This window comes from Hyla sarda, chromosome 3 (genome assembly GCF_029499605.1).
Source record: "Hyla sarda isolate aHylSar1 chromosome 3, aHylSar1.hap1, whole genome shotgun sequence".
Taxonomy (NCBI): Eukaryota; Metazoa; Chordata; class Amphibia; order Anura; family Hylidae; genus Hyla; species Hyla sarda.
In genome coordinates this window covers 61,428,910-61,448,990 of record NC_079191.1, presented here as the reverse complement: position 1 = coordinate 61,448,990, position 20,081 = coordinate 61,428,910, and positions in this window count along the sequence as shown.

The following is a 20,081-nucleotide window of genomic DNA, read 5'->3' as shown; positions in this document are numbered from 1 at the left end:
TAATTTTGCCAAATAAAAATATATAAAATATTGATGATAATTGATGAATAATAATAACAACAATAATAACAGTTTTTATTAAAATACAAAAAACAATAATCATTTATAAAATATTTCGCTCCTGCCCCTTCCCACAAAAATAAAAAAATATATATATTGCCCTTAAAATTTATGAATAAAGAAACAAAAAATAACACATACCACAAACATTGCAAAAACAAAACCCCCAAAAACCTGTCAATAGTCTCTGTCAACATCCTCCTGGGAGGCTTCATACACTGAAATACAATAGAAATAAAAATCCCTATCATCTATTTCCCAATGGGTTCCATCTTTTCTTTTGTTCTTTTATCTAATGCGGTTTTATAATACCTGAGACAAGTAGTTCTGGCCCTAGTGTGTTATATATATTAGCGTCTGTAGCATGTATAAGGGACATGTTATCATACCTGTGTCTTTTTATAGGTGACTGATGCCCGGTGAGAAGGTGAAAGTGACCTATACCCCCGTCAGCTGCAGGAAAGGAACCAAGAGACAGGTAATTAATATTTATATTAATTACTGATAACAATCAGGCTAGATATAACATCTAGACCTGCAGAGATGTCATAGTCTCTACCTTATACATGAAGATATATGTGTTTTTAATAAGTATATCGTCTATAGACAGCTTCTTATATAACACAACCATGTCTCACGTACAGAGATTAGGAACATTTATGATTTCTAATATCTGTTTTTTATTTGTAGTAATCCCTTTTTCAATAGACAGACCGCAGATTTAAGATATAACTGTACTGTAAAAAAAAATCTATAAGTTAATGTAATAAATCACATACTATAACTGATTATTGCCATTTAAAACTATGAAAAATACATTATATTGATTATAAAACAGAAATACAGAATGGAGACAACCGTCTGTGGCTCAAGCTCGACTGCCCCTTTCTTTGAGTGGCCCCTCAATGTTCTGGAAACGGGTGGAGGACATTGTCTCCATTAGAATGGGTCCCCCTACGATGCTTCGGCTGTTGATCTGAAGTGCATTCTGTACTTTGGAACCTCGGGGGCAAACTGTATTTCTGTTATTCATTTTTAGTTTAGCAATTCCCACCGCAACATGGTTAACCTCTATCCTAAATTTCTGCACAAAATTGATAAAGGACATTCCAAGAATAATTTTGCCAAATAAAAATATATAAAATATTGATGATAATTGATGAATAATAATAACAACAATAATAACAGTTTTTATTGAAAAACAAAAAACAATAATAATTTATAAACTATTTAGCTCCTGCCCCCTTCCCCCCCCAAAAAAAAAACATATATTGCCCTTAAAATTTATGAATAAAGAAACAAAAAATAACACCTACCCCAAACATTGCAAAAACAAAACCCCCAAAAAGCTGTCAATTGTCTCTGTCAACATCATCCTGGGAGGCATACTACACTGCACTACAATAGAAATAAAAATCCCTATCATCTATATCCCAATGGGTTCCATCTTTTTTTTTTGTTCTTTTTTTCTAATGCGGTTTTATAATCCCTGAGACAAGTAGTTCTCGGCCTAGGGTGTTATATATATTAGCGTCTGTAGCATGTATAAGGGACATGTTATCATACCTGTGTCTTTTTATAGGTGACTGATGCCCGGTGAGAAGGTGAAAGTGACCTATACCCCTGTCAGCTGCAGTAAAAGAACCAACAGACAGGTAATTAATATTTATATTAATTACTGATAAATATCAGGCTAGATATGACATCTAGACCTGCAGAGATGTCATAGTCTCTACCTTATACATGAAGATATATGTGTTTTTAATAAGTATATCGTCTATAGACAGCTTCTTATATAACACAACCATGTCTCACGTGCAGAGATTAGGAACATTTATGATTTCTAATATCTGTTTTTTATTTGTAGTAATCCCTTTTTTAATAGACAGACCGCAGATTTAATACATAACTGTACTGTAAAGAAATATCTATAAGTTAATGTAATAAATCACATACTATAACTGATTATTGCCATTTAAAACTATGAAAAATACATTATATTGATTATAAAACAGAAATACAGAATGGAGACAACCGTCCGTGGCTTAAGCTCGACTTCCCCTTTCTTTGAGCGGCCCCTCAATGTTCTGGAAACGGGTGGAGGACATTGTCTCCATTAGAATGGGTCCCCCTACGATGCTTCGGTTGTTGATCTGAAGTGCATTCTGTACTTTGGAACCTCGGGGGCAAACTGTATTTCTGTTATACATTTTTAGTTTAGCAATTCCCACTGCAACATGGTTAACCTCTATCCTAAATTTCTGCACAAAATTGATAATGGACATTCCAAGAATTATTTTGCCAAATAAAAATATATAAAATATTGATGATAATTGATGAATAATAATAACAACAATAATAACAGTTTTTATTAAAAAACAAAAAACAATAATCATTAATAAAAAATTTTGCTCCTGCCCCTTCCCACAAAAATAAAAAAAGCATATATTGCCCTTAACATTTATGAATAAAGAAACAAAAAATAACACATACCACAAACATTGCAAAAACAAAACCCCCAAAAACATGTCAATAGTCTGTCAACATCATCCTGGGAGGCTTAATAGACTGAAATACAATAGAAATAAAAATCCCTATCATCTATATCCCAATGGGTTCCATCTTTTCTTTTGTTCTTTTTTCTAATGCGGTTTTATAATCCCTGAGACAAGTAGTTCTGGCCCTAGTGTGTTATATATATATTAGCGTCTGTAGCGTGTATAAGGGACATGTTATCATACCTGTGTCTTTTTATAGGTGACTGATGTCCGGTGAGAAGGTGAAAGTGACCTATACCCCTGTCAGCTACAGGAAAGGAACCAAGAGACAGGTAATTAATATTTATATTAATTACTGATAACAATCAGGCTAGATATGACATCTAGACCTGCAGAGATGTCATAGTCTCTACCTTATACATGAAGATATATGTGTTTTTAATAAGTATATCGTCTATAGACAGCTTCTTAGATAACACAACCATGTCTCAGGTACAGAGATTAGGAACATTTATGATTTCTAATATCTGTTTTTTATTTGTAGTAATCCCTTTTTCAATAGACAGACCGCAGATTTAAGATATAACTGTACTGTAAAGAAAAATCTATAAGTTAATGTAATAAATCACATACTATAACTGATGATTGCCATTTAAAACTATGAAAAATACATTATATTGATTATAAAACAGAAATACAGAATGGAGACAACCGTCTGTGGCTTAAGCTCGACTGCCCCTTTCTTTGAGTGGCCCCTCAATGTTCTGGAAACGGGTGGAGGACATTGTCTCCATTAGAATGGGTCCCCCTACGATGCTTCGGCTGTTGATCTGAAGTGCATTCTGTACTTTGGAACCTCGGGGGCAAACTGTATTTCTGTTATTCATTTTTAGTTTAGCAATTCCCACCGCAACATGGTTAACCTCTAACCTATATTTCTGCATAAAATTGATAAAGGACATTCCAAGAATTATTTTGCCAAATAAAAATATATAAAATATTAATGATAATTGATGAATAATAATAACAACAATAATAACAGTTTTTATTGAAAAACAATAATAATTTATAAAATATTTTGCTCCTGCCTCCTTCCCCCAAAAATAAAAAAACATATATTGCCCTTAAAATTTATGAATAAAGAAACAAAAAATAACACCTACCCCAAACATTGCAAAAACAAAACCCCCAAAAAGCTGTCAATAGTCTCTGTCAACATCATCCTAGGAGGCATACTACACTACACTACAATAGAAATAAAAATCCCTATCATCTATATTCCAATGGGTTCCATCTTTTCTTTTGTTCTTTTTTTCTAATGCGGTTTTATAATCCCTGAGACAAGTAGTTCTGGCCCTAGGGTGTTATATATATTAGCGTCTGTAGCATGTATAAGGGACATGTTATCATACCTCTGTCTTTTTATAGGTGACTGATGCCCAGTGAGAAGGTGAAAGTGACCTATACCCCCGTCGGCTGCAGGAAAGAACCAAGAGACAGGTAATTATTATTTATATTAATTACTGATAACAATCAGGCTAGATATGACATCTAGACCTGCAGAGATGTCATAGTCTCTACCTTATACATGAAGATATATGTGTTTTTAATAAGTATATCGTCTATAGACAGCTTCTTATATAACACAACCATGTCTCACGTACAGAGATTAGGAACATTTATGATTTCTAATATCTGTTTTTTATTTGTAGTAATCCCTTTTTTAATAGACAGACCGCAGATTTAATACATAACTGTACTGTAAAGAAATATCTATAAGTTAATGTAATAAATCACATACTATAACTGATTATTGCCATTTAAAACTATGAAAAATACATTATATTGATTATAAAACAGAAATACAGAATGGAGACAACCGTCCGTGGCTTAAGCTCGACTTCCCCTTTCTTTGAGCGGCCCCTCAATGTTCTGGAAACGGGTGGAGGACATTGTCTCCATTAGAATGGGTCCCCCTACGATGCTTCGGTTGTTGATCTGAAGTGCATTCTGTACTTTGGAACCTCGGGGGCAAACTGTATTTCTGTTATACATTTTTAGTTTAGCAATTCCCACTGCAACATGGTTAACCTCTATCCTAAATTTCTGCACAAAATTGATAATGGACATTCCAAGAATTATTTTGCCAAATAAAAATATATAAAATATTGATGATAATTGATGAATAATAATAACAACAATAATAACAGTTTTTATTAAAAAACAAAAAACAATAATCATTAATAAAAAATTTTGCTCCTGCCCCTTCCCACAAAAATAAAAAAAGCATATATTGCCCTTAACATTTATGAATAAAGAAACAAAAAATAACACATACCACAAACATTGCAAAAACAAAACCCCCAAAAACATGTCAATAGTCTGTCAACATCATCCTGGGAGGCTTAATAGACTGAAATACAATAGAAATAAAAATCCCTATCATCTATATCCCAATGGGTTCCATCTTTTCTTTTGTTCTTTTTTCTAATGCGGTTTTATAATCCCTGAGACAAGTAGTTCTGGCCCTAGTGTGTTATATATATATTAGCGTCTGTAGCGTGTATAAGGGACATGTTATCATACCTGTGTCTTTTTATAGGTGACTGATGTCCGGTGAGAAGGTGAAAGTGACCTATACCCCTGTCAGCTACAGGAAAGGAACCAAGAGACAGGTAATTAATATTTATATTAATTACTGATAACAATCAGGCTAGATATGACATCTAGACCTGCAGAGATGTCATAGTCTCTACCTTATACATGAAGATATATGTGTTTTTAATAAGTATATCGTCTATAGACAGCTTCTTAGATAACACAACCATGTCTCAGGTACAGAGATTAGGAACATTTATGATTTCTAATATCTGTTTTTTATTTGTAGTAATCCCTTTTTCAATAGACAGACCGCAGATTTAAGATATAACTGTACTGTAAAGAAAAATCTATAAGTTAATGTAATAAATCACATACTATAACTGATGATTGCCATTTAAAACTATGAAAAATACATTATATTGATTATAAAACAGAAATACAGAATGGAGACAACCGTCTGTGGCTTAAGCTCGACTGCCCCTTTCTTTGAGTGGCCCCTCAATGTTCTGGAAACGGGTGGAGGACATTGTCTCCATTAGAATGGGTCCCCCTACGATGCTTCGGCTGTTGATCTGAAGTGCATTCTGTACTTTGGAACCTCGGGGGCAAACTGTATTTCTGTTATTCATTTTTAGTTTAGCAATTCCCACCGCAACATGGTTAACCTCTAACCTATATTTCTGCATAAAATTGATAAAGGACATTCCAAGAATTATTTTGCCAAATAAAAATATATAAAATATTAATGATAATTGATGAATAATAATAACAACAATAATAACAGTTTTTATTGAAAAACAATAATAATTTATAAAATATTTTGCTCCTGCCTCCTTCCCCCAAAAATAAAAAAACATATATTGCCCTTAAAATTTATGAATAAAGAAACAAAAAATAACACCTACCCCAAACATTGCAAAAACAAAACCCCCAAAAAGCTGTCAATAGTCTCTGTCAACATCATCCTAGGAGGCATACTACACTACACCACAATAGAAATAAAAATCCCTATCATCTATATTCCAATGGGTTCCATCTTTTCTTTTGTTCTTTTTTTCTAATGCGGTTTTATAATCCCTGAGACAAGTAGTTCTGGCCCTAGGGTGTTATATATATTAGCGTCTGTAGCATGTATAAGGGACATGTTATCATACCTCTGTCTTTTTATAGGTGACTGATGCCCAGTGAGAAGGTGAAAGTGACCTATACCCCCGTCGGCTGCAGGAAAGAACCAAGAGACAGGTAATTATTATTTATATTAATTACTGATAACAATCAGGCTAGATATGACATCTAGACCTGCAGAGATGTCATAGTCTCTACCTTATACATGAAGATATATGTGTTTTTAATAAGTATATCGTCTATAGACAGCTTCTTATATAACACAACCATGTCTCACGTACAGAGATTAGGAACATTTATGATTTCTAATATCTGTTTTTTATTTGTAGTAATCCCTTTTTTAATAGACAGACCGCAGATTTAATACATAACTGTACTGTAAAGAAAAATCTATAAGTTAATGTAATAAATCACATACTATAACTGATTATTGCCATTTAAAACTATGAAAAATACATTATATTGATTATAAAACAGAAATACAGAATGGAGACAATCGTCTGTGGCTTAAGCTCGACTGCCCCTTTCTTTGAGTGGCCCCTCAATGTTCTGGAAACGGGTGGAGGACATTGTCTCCATTAGAATGGGTCCCCCTACGATGCTTCGGCTGTTGATCTGAAGTGCATTCTGTACTTTGGAACCTCGGGGGCAAACTGTATTTCTGTTATACATTTTTAGTTTAGCAATTCCCACTGCAACATGGTTAACCTCTATCCTAAATTTCTGCACAAAATTGATAAAGGACATTCTAAGAATTATTTTGCCAAATAAAAATATATAAAATATTGATGATAATTGATGAATAATAATAACAACAATAATAACAGTTTTTATTAAAAAACAAAAAACAATAGTCATTAATAAAATATTTTGCTCCTGCCCCTTCCCACAAAAATAAAAAAAGCATATATTGCCCTTAACATTTATGAATAAAGAAACAAAAAATAACACATACCACAAACATTGCAAAAACAAAACCCCCAAAAACATGTCAATAGTCTGTCAACATCATCCTGGGAGGCTTAATAGACTGAAATACAATAGAAATAAAAATCCCTATCATCTATATCCCAATGGGTTCCATCTTTTCTTTTGTTCTTTTTTCTAATGCGGTTTTATAATCCCTGAGACAAGTAGTTCTGGCCCTAGTGTGTTATATATATATTAGCGTCTGTAGCGTGTATAAGGGACATGTTATCATACCTGTGTCTTTTTATAGGTGACTGATGTCCGGTGAGAAGGTGAAAGTGACCTATACCCCTGTCAGCTACAGGAAAGGAACCAAGAGACAGGTAATTAATATTTATATTAATTACTGATAACAATCAGGCTAGATATAACATCTAGACCTGCAGAGATGTCATAGTCTCTACCTTATACATGAAGATATATGTGTTTTTAATAAGTATATCGTCTATAGACAGCTTCTTAGATAACACAACCATGTCTCAGGTAAAGAGATTAGGAACATTTATGATTTCTAATATCTGTTTTTTATTTGTAGTAATCCCTTTTTCAATAGACAGACCGCAGATTTAAGATATAACTGTACTGTAAAGAAAAATCTATAAATTAATTTAATAAATCACATACTATAACTGATTATTGCCATTTAAAACTATGAAAAATACATTATATTGATTATAAAACAGAAATACAGAATGGAGACAACCGTCTGTGGCTCAAGCTCGACTGCCCCTTTCTTTGAGTGGCCCCTCAATGTTCTGGAAACGGGTGTAGGACATTGTCTCCATTAGAATGGGTCCCCCTACGATGCTTCGGCTGTTGATCTGAAGTGCATTCTGTACTTTGGAACCTCGGGGGCAAACTGTATTTCTGTTATTCATTTTTAGTTTAGCAATTCCCACCGCAACATGGCTAACCTCTAACCTATATTTCTGCACAAAATTGATAAAGGACATTCCAAGAATAATTTTGCCAAATAAAAATATATAAAATATTGATGATAATTGATGAATAATAATAACAACAATAATAACAGTTTTTATTAAAATACAAAAAACAATAATCATTTATAAAATATTTCGCTCCTGCCCCTTCCCACAAAAATAAAAAAATATATATATTGCCCTTAAAATTTATGAATAAAGAAACAAAAAATAACACATACCACAAACATTGCAAAAACAAAACCCCCAAAAACCTGTCAATAGTCTCTGTCAACATCCTCCTGGGAGGCTTCATACACTGAAATACAATAGAAATAAAAATCCCTATCATCTATTTCCCAATGGTGTCCATCTTTTCTTTTGTTCTTTTATCTAATGCGGTTTTATAATACCTGAGACAAGTAGTTCTGGCCCTAGTGTGTTATATATATTAGCGTCTGTAGCATGTATAAGGGACATGTTATCATACCTGTGTCTTTTTATAGGTGACTGATGCCCGGTGAGAAGGTGAAAGTGACCTATACCCCCGTCAGCTGCAGGAAAGGAACCAAGAGACAGGTAATTAATATTTATATTAATTACTGATAACAATCAGGATAGATATAACATCTAGACCTGCAGAGATGTCATAGTCTCTACTTTATACATGAAGATATATGTGTTTTTAATAAGTATATCGTCTATAGACAGCTTCTTATATAACACAACCATGTCTCACGTACAGAGATTAGGAACATTTATGATTTCTAATATCTGTTTTTTATTTGTAGTAATCCCTTTTTCAATAGACAGACCGCAGATTTAAGATATAACTGTACTGTAAAGAAAAATCTATAAATTAATTTAATAAATCACATACTATAACTGATTATTGCCATTTAAAACTATGAAAAATACATTATATTGATTATAAAACAGAAATACAGAATGGAGACAACCGTCTGTGGCTCAAGCTCGACTGCCCCTTTCTTTGAGTGGCCCCTCAATGTTCTGGAAACGGGTGGAGGACATTGTCTCCATTAGAATGGGTCCCCCTACGATGCTTCGGCTGTTGATCTGAAGTGCATTCTGTACTTTGGAACCTCGGGGGCAAACTGTATTTCTGTTATTCATTTTTAGTTTAGCAATTCCCACCGCAACATGGCTAACCTCTAACCTATATTTCTGCACAAAATTGATAAAGGACATTCCAAGAATAATTTTGCCAAATAAAAATATATAAAATATTGATGATAATTGATGAATAATAATAACAACAATAATAACAGTTTTTATTAAAATACAAAAAACAATAATCATTTATAAAATATTTCGCTCCTGCCCCTTCCCACAAAAATAAAAAAAAATATATATTGCCCTTAAAATTTATGAATAAAGAAACAAAAAATAACACATACCACAAACATTGCAAAAACAAAACCCCCAAAAACCTGTCAATAGTCTCTGTCAACATCCTCCTGGGAGGCTTCATACACTGAAATACAATAGAAATAAAAATCCCTATCATCTATTTCCCAATGGGTTCCATCTTTTCTTTTGTTCTTTTATCTAATGCGGTTTTATAATACCTGAGACAAGTAGTTCTGGCCCTAGTGTGTTATATATATTAGCGTCTGTAGCATGTATATGGGACATGTTATCATACCTGTGTCTTTTTATAGGTGACTGATGCCCGGTGAGAAGGTGAAAGTGACCTATACCCCCGTCAGCTGCAGGAAAGGAACCAAGAGACAGGTAATTAATATTTATATTAATTACTGATAACAATCAGGCTAGATATAACATCTAGACCTGCAGAGATGTCATAGTCTCTACCTTATACATGAAGATATATGTGTTTTTAATAAGTATATCGTCTATAGACAGCTTCTTATATAACACAACCATGTCTCACGTACAGAGATTAGGAACATTTATGATTTCTAATATCTGTTTTTTATTTGTAGTAATCCCTTTTTCAATAGACAGACCGCAGATTTAAGATATAACTGTACTGTAAAAAAAATCTATAAGTTAATGTAATAAATCACATACTATAACTGATTATTGCCATTTAAAACTATGAAAAATACATTATATTGATTATAAAACAGAAATACAGAATGGAGACAACCGTCTGTGGCTCAAGCTCGACTGCCCCTTTCTTTGAGTGGCCCCTCAATGTTCTGGAAACGGGTGGAGGACATTGTCTCCATTAGAATGGGTCCCCCTACGATGCTTCGGCTGTTGATCTGAAGTGCATTCTGTACTTTGGAACCTCGGGGACAAACTGTATTTCTGTTATTCATTTTTAGTTTAGCAATTCCCACCGCAACATGGTTAACCTCTATCCTAAATTTCTGCACAAAATTGATAAAGGACATTCCAAGAATAATTTTGCCAAATAAAAATATATAAAATATTGATGATAATTGATGAATAATAATAACAACAATAATAACAGTTTTTATTGAAAAACAAAAAACAATAATAATTTATAAACTATTTAGCTCCTGCCCCCTTCCCCCCCCCAAAAAAAAACATATATTGCCCTTAAAATTTATGAATAAAGAAACAAAAAATAACACCTACCCCAAACATTGCAAAAACAAAACCCCCAAAAAGCTTTCAATAGTCTCTGTCAACATCATCCTGGGAGGCATACTACACTGCACTACAATAGAAATAAAAATCCCTATCATCTATATCCCAATGGGTTCCATCTTTTTTTTTTGTTCTTTTTTTCTAATGCGGTTTTATAATCCCTGAGACAAGTAGTTCTCGGCCTAGGGTGTTATATATATTAGCGTCTGTAGCATGTATAAGGGACATGTTATCATACCTGTGTCTTTTTATAGGTGACTGATGCCCGGTGAGAAGGTGAAAGTGACCTATACCCCTGTCAGCTGCAGTAAAAGAACCAACAGACAGGTAATTAATATTTATATTAATTACTGATAAATATCAGGCTAGATATGACATCCAGACCTGCAGAGATGTCATAGTCTCTACCTTATACATGAAGATATATGTGTTTTTAATAAGTATATCGTCTATAGACAGCTTCTTATATAACACAACCATGTCTCACGTGCAGAGATTAGGAACATTTATGATTTCTAATATCTGTTTTTTATTTGTAGTAATCCCTTTTTTAATAGACAGACCGCAGATTTAATACATAACTGTACTGTAAAGAAAAATCTATAAGTTAATGTAATAAATCACATACTATAACTGATTATTGCCATTTAAAACTATGAAAAATACATTATATTGATTATAAAACAGAAATACAGAATGGAGACAACCGTCTGTGGCTTAAGCTCGACTTCCCCTTTCTTTGAGCGGCCCCTCAATGTTCTGGAAACGGGTGGAGGACATTGTCTCCATTAGAATGGGTCCCCCTACGATGCTTCGGTTGTTGATCTGAAGTGCATTCTGTACTTTGGAACCTCGGGGGCAAACTGTATTTCTGTTATACATTTTTAGTTTAGCAATTCCCACTGCAACATGGTTAACCTCTATCCTAAATTTCTGCACAAAATTGATAATGGACATTCCAAGAATTATTTTGCCAAATAAAAATATATAAAATATTGATGATAATTGATGAATAATAATAACAACAATAATAACAGTTTTTATTAAAAAACAAAAAACAATAATCATTAATAAAAAATTTTGCTCCTGCCCCTTCCCACAAAAATAAAAAAAGCATATATTGCCCTTAACATTTATGAATAAAGAAACAAAAAATAACACATACCACAAACATTGCAAAAACAAAACCCCCAAAAACATGTCAATAGTCTGTCAACATCATCCTGGGAGGCTTAATAGACTGAAATACAATAGAAATAAAAATCCCTATCATCTATATCCCAATGGGTTCCATCTTTTCTTTTGTTCTTTTTTCTAATGCGGTTTTATAATCCCTGAGACAAGTAGTTCTGGCCCTAGTGTGTTATATATATATTAGCGTCTGTAGCGTGTATAAGGGGCATGTTATCATACCTGTGTCTTTTTATAGGTGACTGATGTCCGGTGAGAAGGTGAAAGTGACCTATACCCCTGTCAGCTACAGGAAAGGAACCAAGAGACAGGTAATTAATATTTATATTAATTACTGATAACAATCAGGCTAGATATAACATCTAGACCTGCAGAGATGTCATAGTCTCTACCTTATACATGAAGATATATGTGTTTTTAATAAGTATATCATCTATAGACAGCTTCTTAGATAACACAACCATGTCTCAGGTACAGAGATTAGGAACATTTATGATTTCTAATATCTGTTTTTTATTTGTAGTAATCCCTTTTTCAATAGACAGACCGCAGATTTAAGATATAACTGTACTGTAAAGAAAAATCTATAAGTTAATGTAATAAATCACATACTATAACTGATTATTGCCATTTAAAACTATGAAAAATACATTATATTGATTATAAAACAGAAATACAGAATGGAGACAACCGTCTGTGGCTTAAGCTCGACTGCCCCTTTCTTTGAATGGCCCCTCAATGTTCTGGAAACGGGTGGAGGACATTGTCTCCATTAGAATGGGTCCCCCTACGATGCTTCGGCTGTTGATCTGAAGTGCATTCTGTACTTTGGAACCTCGGGGGCAAACTGTATTTCTGTTATTCATTTTTAGTTTAGCAATTCCCACCGCAACATGGTTAACCTCTAACCTATATTTCTGCATAAAATTGATAAAGGACATTCCAAGAATTATTTTGCCAAATAAAAATATATAAAATATTAATGATAATTGATGAATAATAATAACAACAATAATAACAGTTTTTATTGAAAAACAATAATAATTTATAAAATATTTTGCTCCTGCCTCCTTCCCCCAAAAATAAAAAAAACATATATTGCCCTTAAAATTTATGAATAAAGAAACAAAAAATAACACCTACCCCAAACATTGCAAAAACAAAACCCCCAAAAAGCTGTCAATAGTCTCTGTCAACATCATCCTAGGAGGCATACTACACTACACTACAATAGAAATAAAAATCCCTATCATCTATATTCCAATGGGTTCCATCTTTTCTTTTGTTCTTTTTTTCTAATGCGGTTTTATAATCCCTGAGACAAGTAGTTCTGGCCCTAGGGTGTTATATATATTAGCGTCTGTAGCATGTATAAGGGACATGTTATCATACCTCTGTCTTTTTATAGGTGACTGATGCCCAGTGAGAAGGTGAAAGTGACCTATACCCCCGTCGGCTGCAGGAAAGAACCAAGAGACAGGTAATTATTATTTATATTAATTACTGATAACAATCAGGCTAGATATGACATCTAGACCTGCAGAGATGTCATAGTCTCTACCTTATACATGAAGATATATGTGTTTTTAATAAGTATATCGTCTATAGACAGCTTCTTATATAACACAACCATGTCTCACGTACAGAGATTAGGAACATTTATGATTTCTAATATCTGTTTTTTATTTGTAGTAATCCCTTTTTTAATAGACAGACCGCAGATTTAATACATAACTGTACTGTAAAGAAAAATCTATAAGTTAATGTAATAAATCACATACTATAACTGATTATTGCCATTTAAAACTATGAAAAATACATTATATTGATTATAAAACAGAAATACAGAATGGAGACAACCGTCTGTGGCTCAAGCTCGACTGCCCCTTTCTTTGAGTGGCCCCTCAATGTTCTGGAAACGGGTGGAGGACATTGTCTCCATTAGAATGGGTCCCCCTACGATGCTTCGGCTGTTGATCTGAAGTGCATTCTGTACTTTGGAACCTCGGGGACAAACTGTATTTCTGTTATTCATTTTTAGTTTAGCAATTCCCACCGCAACATGGTTAACCTCTATCCTAAATTTCTGCACAAAATTGATAAAGGACATTCCAAGAATAATTTTGCCAAATAAAAATATATAAAATATTGATGATAATTGATGAATAATAATAACAACAATAATAACAGTTTTTATTGAAAAACAAAAAACAATAATAATTTATAAACTATTTAGCTCCTGCCCCCTTCCCCCCCCAAAAAAAAAACATATATTGCCCTTAAAATTTATGAATAAAGAAACAAAAAATAACACCTACCCCAAACATTGCAAAAACAAAACCCCCAAAAAGCTTTCAATAGTCTCTGTCAACATCATCCTGGGAGGCATACTACACTGCACTACAATAGAAATAAAAATCCCTATCATCTATATCCCAATGGGTTCCATCTTTTTTTTTTGTTCTTTTTTTCTAATGCGGTTTTATAATCCCTGAGACAAGTAGTTCTCGGCCTAGGGTGTTATATATATTAGCGTCTGTAGCATGTATAAGGGACATGTTATCATACCTGTGTCTTTTTATAGGTGACTGATGCCCGGTGAGAAGGTGAAAGTGACCTATACCCCTGTCAGCTGCAGTAAAAGAACCAACAGACAGGTAATTAATATTTATATTAATTACTGATAAATATCAGGCTAGATATGACATCCAGACCTGCAGAGATGTCATAGTCTCTACCTTATACATGAAGATATATGTGTTTTTAATAAGTATATCGTCTATAGACAGCTTCTTATATAACACAACCATGTCTCACGTGCAGAGATTAGGAACATTTATGATTTCTAATATCTGTTTTTTATTTGTAGTAATCCCTTTTTTAATAGACAGACCGCAGATTTAATACATAACTGTACTGTAAAGAAAAATCTATAAGTTAATGTAATAAATCACATACTATAACTGATTATTGCCATTTAAAACTATGAAAAATACATTATATTGATTATAAAACAGAAATACAGAATGGAGACAACCGTCTGTGGCTTAAGCTCGACTTCCCCTTTCTTTGAGCGGCCCCTCAATGTTCTGGAAACGGGTGGAGGACATTGTCTCCATTAGAATGGGTCCCCCTACGATGCTTCGGTTGTTGATCTGAAGTGCATTCTGTACTTTGGAACCTCGGGGGCAAACTGTATTTCTGTTATACATTTTTAGTTTAGCAATTCCCACTGCAACATGGTTAACCTCTATCCTAAATTTCTGCACAAAATTGATAATGGACATTCCAAGAATTATTTTGCCAAATAAAAATATATAAAATATTGATGATAATTGATGAATAATAATAACAACAATAATAACAGTTTTTATTAAAAAACAAAAAACAATAATCATTAATAAAAAATTTTGCTCCTGCCCCTTCCCACAAAAATAAAAAAAGCATATATTGCCCTTAACATTTATGAATAAAGAAACAAAAAATAACACATACCACAAACATTGCAAAAACAAAACCCCCAAAAACATGTCAATAGTCTGTCAACATCATCCTGGGAGGCTTAATAGACTGAAATACAATAGAAATAAAAATCCCTATCATCTATATCCCAATGGGTTCCATCTTTTCTTTTGTTCTTTTTTCTAATGCGGTTTTATAATCCCTGAGACAAGTAGTTCTGGCCCTAGTGTGTTATATATATATTAGCGTCTGTAGCGTGTATAAGGGGCATGTTATCATACCTGTGTCTTTTTATAGGTGACTGATGTCCGGTGAGAAGGTGAAAGTGACCTATACCCCTGTCAGCTACAGGAAAGGAACCAAGAGACAGGTAATTAATATTTATATTAATTACTGATAACAATCAGGCTAGATATAACATCTAGACCTGCAGAGATGTCATAGTCTCTACCTTATACATGAAGATATATGTGTTTTTAATAAGTATATCATCTATAGACAGCTTCTTAGATAACACAACCATGTCTCAGGTACAGAGATTAGGAACATTTATGATTTCTAATATCTGTTTTTTATTTGTAGTAATCCCTTTTTCAATAGACAGACCGCAGATTTAAGATATAACTGTACTGTAAAGAAAAATCTATAAGTTAATGTAATAAATCACATACTATAACTGATTATTGCCATTTAAAACTATGAAAAATACATTATATTGATTATAAAACAGAAATACAGAATGGAGACAACCGTCTGTGGCTTAAGCTCGACTGCCCCTTTCTTTGAATGGCCCCTCAATGTTCTGGAAACGGGTGGAGGACATTGTCTCCATTAGAATGGGTCCCCCTACGATGCTTCGGCTGTTGATCTGAAGTGCATTCTGTACTTTGGAACCTCGGGGGCAAACTGTATTTCTGTTATTCATTTTTAGTTTAGCAATTCCCACCGCAACATGGTTAACCTCTAACCTATATTTCTGCATAAAATTGATAAAGGACATTCCAAGAATTATTTTGCCAAATAAAAATATATAAAATATTAATGATAATTGATGAATAATAATAACAACAATAATAACAGTTTTTATTGAAAAACAATAATAATTTATAAAATATTTTGCTCCTGCCTCCTTCCCCCAAAAATAAAAAAAACATATATTGCCCTTAAAATTTATGAATAAAGAAACAAAAAATAACACCTACCCCAAACATTGCAAAAACAAAACCCCCAAAAAGCTGTCAATAGTCTCTGTCAACATCATCCTAGGAGGCATACTACACTACACTACAATAGAAATAAAAATCCCTATCATCTATATTCCAATGGGTTCCATCTTTTCTTTTGTTCTTTTTTTCTAATGCGGTTTTATAATCCCTGAGACAAGTAGTTCTGGCCCTAGGGTGTTATATATATTAGCGTCTGTAGCATGTATAAGGGACATGTTATCATACCTCTGTCTTTTTATAGGTGACTGATGCCCAGTGAGAAGGTGAAAGTGACCTATACCCCCGTCGGCTGCAGGAAAGAACCAAGAGACAGGTAATTATTATTTATATTAATTACTGATAACAATCAGGCTAGATATGACATCTAGACCTGCAGAGATGTCATAGTCTCTACCTTATACATGAAGATATATGTGTTTTTAATAAGTATATCGTCTATAGACAGCTTCTTATATAACACAACCATGTCTCACGTACAGAGATTAGGAACATTTATGATTTCTAATATCTGTTTTTTATTTGTAGTAATCCCTTTTTTAATAGACAGACCGCAGATTTAATACATAACTGTACTGTAAAGAAAAATCTATAAGTTAATGTAATAAATCACATACTATAACTGATTATTGCCATTTAAAACTATGAAAAATACATTATATTGATTATAAAACAGAAATACAGAATGGAGACAATCGTCTGTGGCTTAAGCTCGACTGCCCCTTTCTTTGAGTGGCCCCTCAATGTTCTGGAAACGGGTGGAGGACATTGTCTCCATTAGAATGGGTCCCCCTACGATGCTTCGGCTGTTGATCTGAAGTGCATTCTGTACTTTGGAACCTCGGGGGCAAACTGTATTTCTGTTATACATTTTTAGTTTAGCAATTCCCACTGCAACATGGTTAACCTCTATCCTAAATTTCTGCACAAAATTGATAAAGGACATTCTAAGAATTATTTTGCCAAATAAAAATATATAAAATATTGATGATAATTGATGAATAATAATAACAACAATAATAACAGTTTTTATTAAAAAACAAAAAACAATAGTCATTAATAAAATATTTTGCTCCTGCCCCTTCCCACAAAAATAAAAAAAGCATATATTGCCCTTAACATTTATGAATAAAGAAACAAAAAATAACACATACCACAAACATTGCAAAAACAAAACCCCCAAAAACATGTCAATAGTCTGTCAACATCATCCTGGGAGGCTTAATAGACTGAAATACAATAGAAATAAAAATCCCTATCATCTATATCCCAATGGGTTCCATCTTTTCTTTTGTTCTTTTTTCTAATGCGGTTTTATAATCCCTGAGACAAGTAGTTCTGGCCCTAGTGTATTATATATATATTAGCGTCTGTAGCGTGTATAAGGGACATGTTATCATACCTGTGTCTTTTTATAGGTGACTGATGTCCGGTGAGAAGGTGAAAGTGACCTATACCCCTGTCAGCTACAGGAAAGGAACCAAGAGACAGGTAATTAATATTTATATTAATTACTGATAACAATCAGGCTAGATATAACATCTAGACCTGCAGAGATGTCATAGTCTCTACCTTATACATGAAGATATATGTGTTTTTAATAAGTATATCGTCTATAGACAGCTTCTTAGATAACACAGCCATGTCTCAGGTAAAGAGATTAGGAACATTTATGATTTCTAATATCTGTTTTTTATTTGTAGTAATCCCTTTTTCAATAGACAGACCGCAGATTTAAGATATAACTGTACTGTAATGAAAAATCTATAAATTAATTTAATAAATCACATACTATAACTGATTATTGCCATTTAAAACTATGAAAAATACATTATATTGATTATAAAACAGAAATACAGAATGGAGACAACCGTCTGTGGCTCAAGCTCGACTGCCCCTTTCTTTGAGTGGCCCCTCAATGTTCTGGAAACGGGTGTAGGACATTGTCTCCATTAGAATGGGTCCCCCTACGATGCTTCGGCTGTTGATCTGAAGTGCATTCTGTACTTTGGAACCTCGGGGGCAAACTGTATTTCTGTTATTCATTTTTAGTTTAGCAATTCCCACCGCAACATGGCTAACCTCTAACCTATATTTCTGCACAAAATTGATAAAGAACATTCCAAGAATAATTTTGCCAAATAAAAATATATAAAATATTGATGATAATTGATGAATAATAATAACAACAATAATAACAGTTTTTATTAAAATACAAAAAACAATAATCATTTATAAAATATTTCGCTCCTGCCCCTTCCCACAAAAATAAAAAAATATATATATTGCCCTTAAAATTTATGAATAAAGAAACAAAAAATAACACATACCACAAACATTGCAAAAACAAAACCCCCAAAAACCTGTCAATAGTCTCTGTCAACATCCTCCTGGGAGGCTTCATACACTGAAATACAATAGAAATAAAAATCCCTATCATCTATTTCCCAATGGGTTCCATCTTTTCTTTTGTTCTTTTATCTAATGCGGTTTTATAATACCTGAGACAAGTAGTTCTGGCCCTAGTGTGTTATATATATTAGCGTCTGTAGCATGTATAAGGGACATGTTATCATACCTGTGTCTTTTTATAGGTGACTGATGCCCGGTGAGAAGGTGAAAGTGACCTATACCCCCGTCAGCTGCAGGAAAGGAACCAAGAGACAGGTAATTAATATTTATATTAATTACTGATAACAATCAGGCTAGATATAACATCTAGACCTGCAGAGATGTCATAGTCTCTACCTTATACATGAAGATATATGTGTTTTTAATAAGTATATCGTCTATAGACAGCTTCTTATATAACACAACCATGTCTCACGTACAGAGATTAGGAACATTTATGATTTCTAATATCTGTTTTTTATTTGTAGTAATCCCTTTTTTAATAGACAGACCGCAGATTTAATACATAACTGTACTGTAAAGAAAAATCTATAAGTTAATGTAATAAATCACATACTATAACTGATTATTGCCATTTAAAACTATGAAAAATACATTATATTGATTATAAAACAGAAATACAGAATGGAGACAACCGTCTGTGGCTCAAGCTCGACTGCCCCTTTCTTTGAGTGGCCCCTCAATGTTCTGGAAACGGGTGGAGGACATTGTCTCCATTAGAATGGGTCCCCCTACGATGCTTCGGCTGTTGATCTGAAGTGCATTCTGTACTTTGGAACCTCGGGGACAAACTGTATTTCTGTTATTCATTTTTAGTTTAGCAATTCCCACCGCAACATGGTTAACCTCTATCCTAAATTTCTGCACAAAATTGATAAAGGACATTCCAAGAATAATTTTGCCAAATAAAAATATATAAAATATTGATGATAATTGATGAATAATAATAACAACAATAATAACAGTTTTTATTGAAAAACAAAAAACAATAATAATTTATAAACTATTTAGCTCCT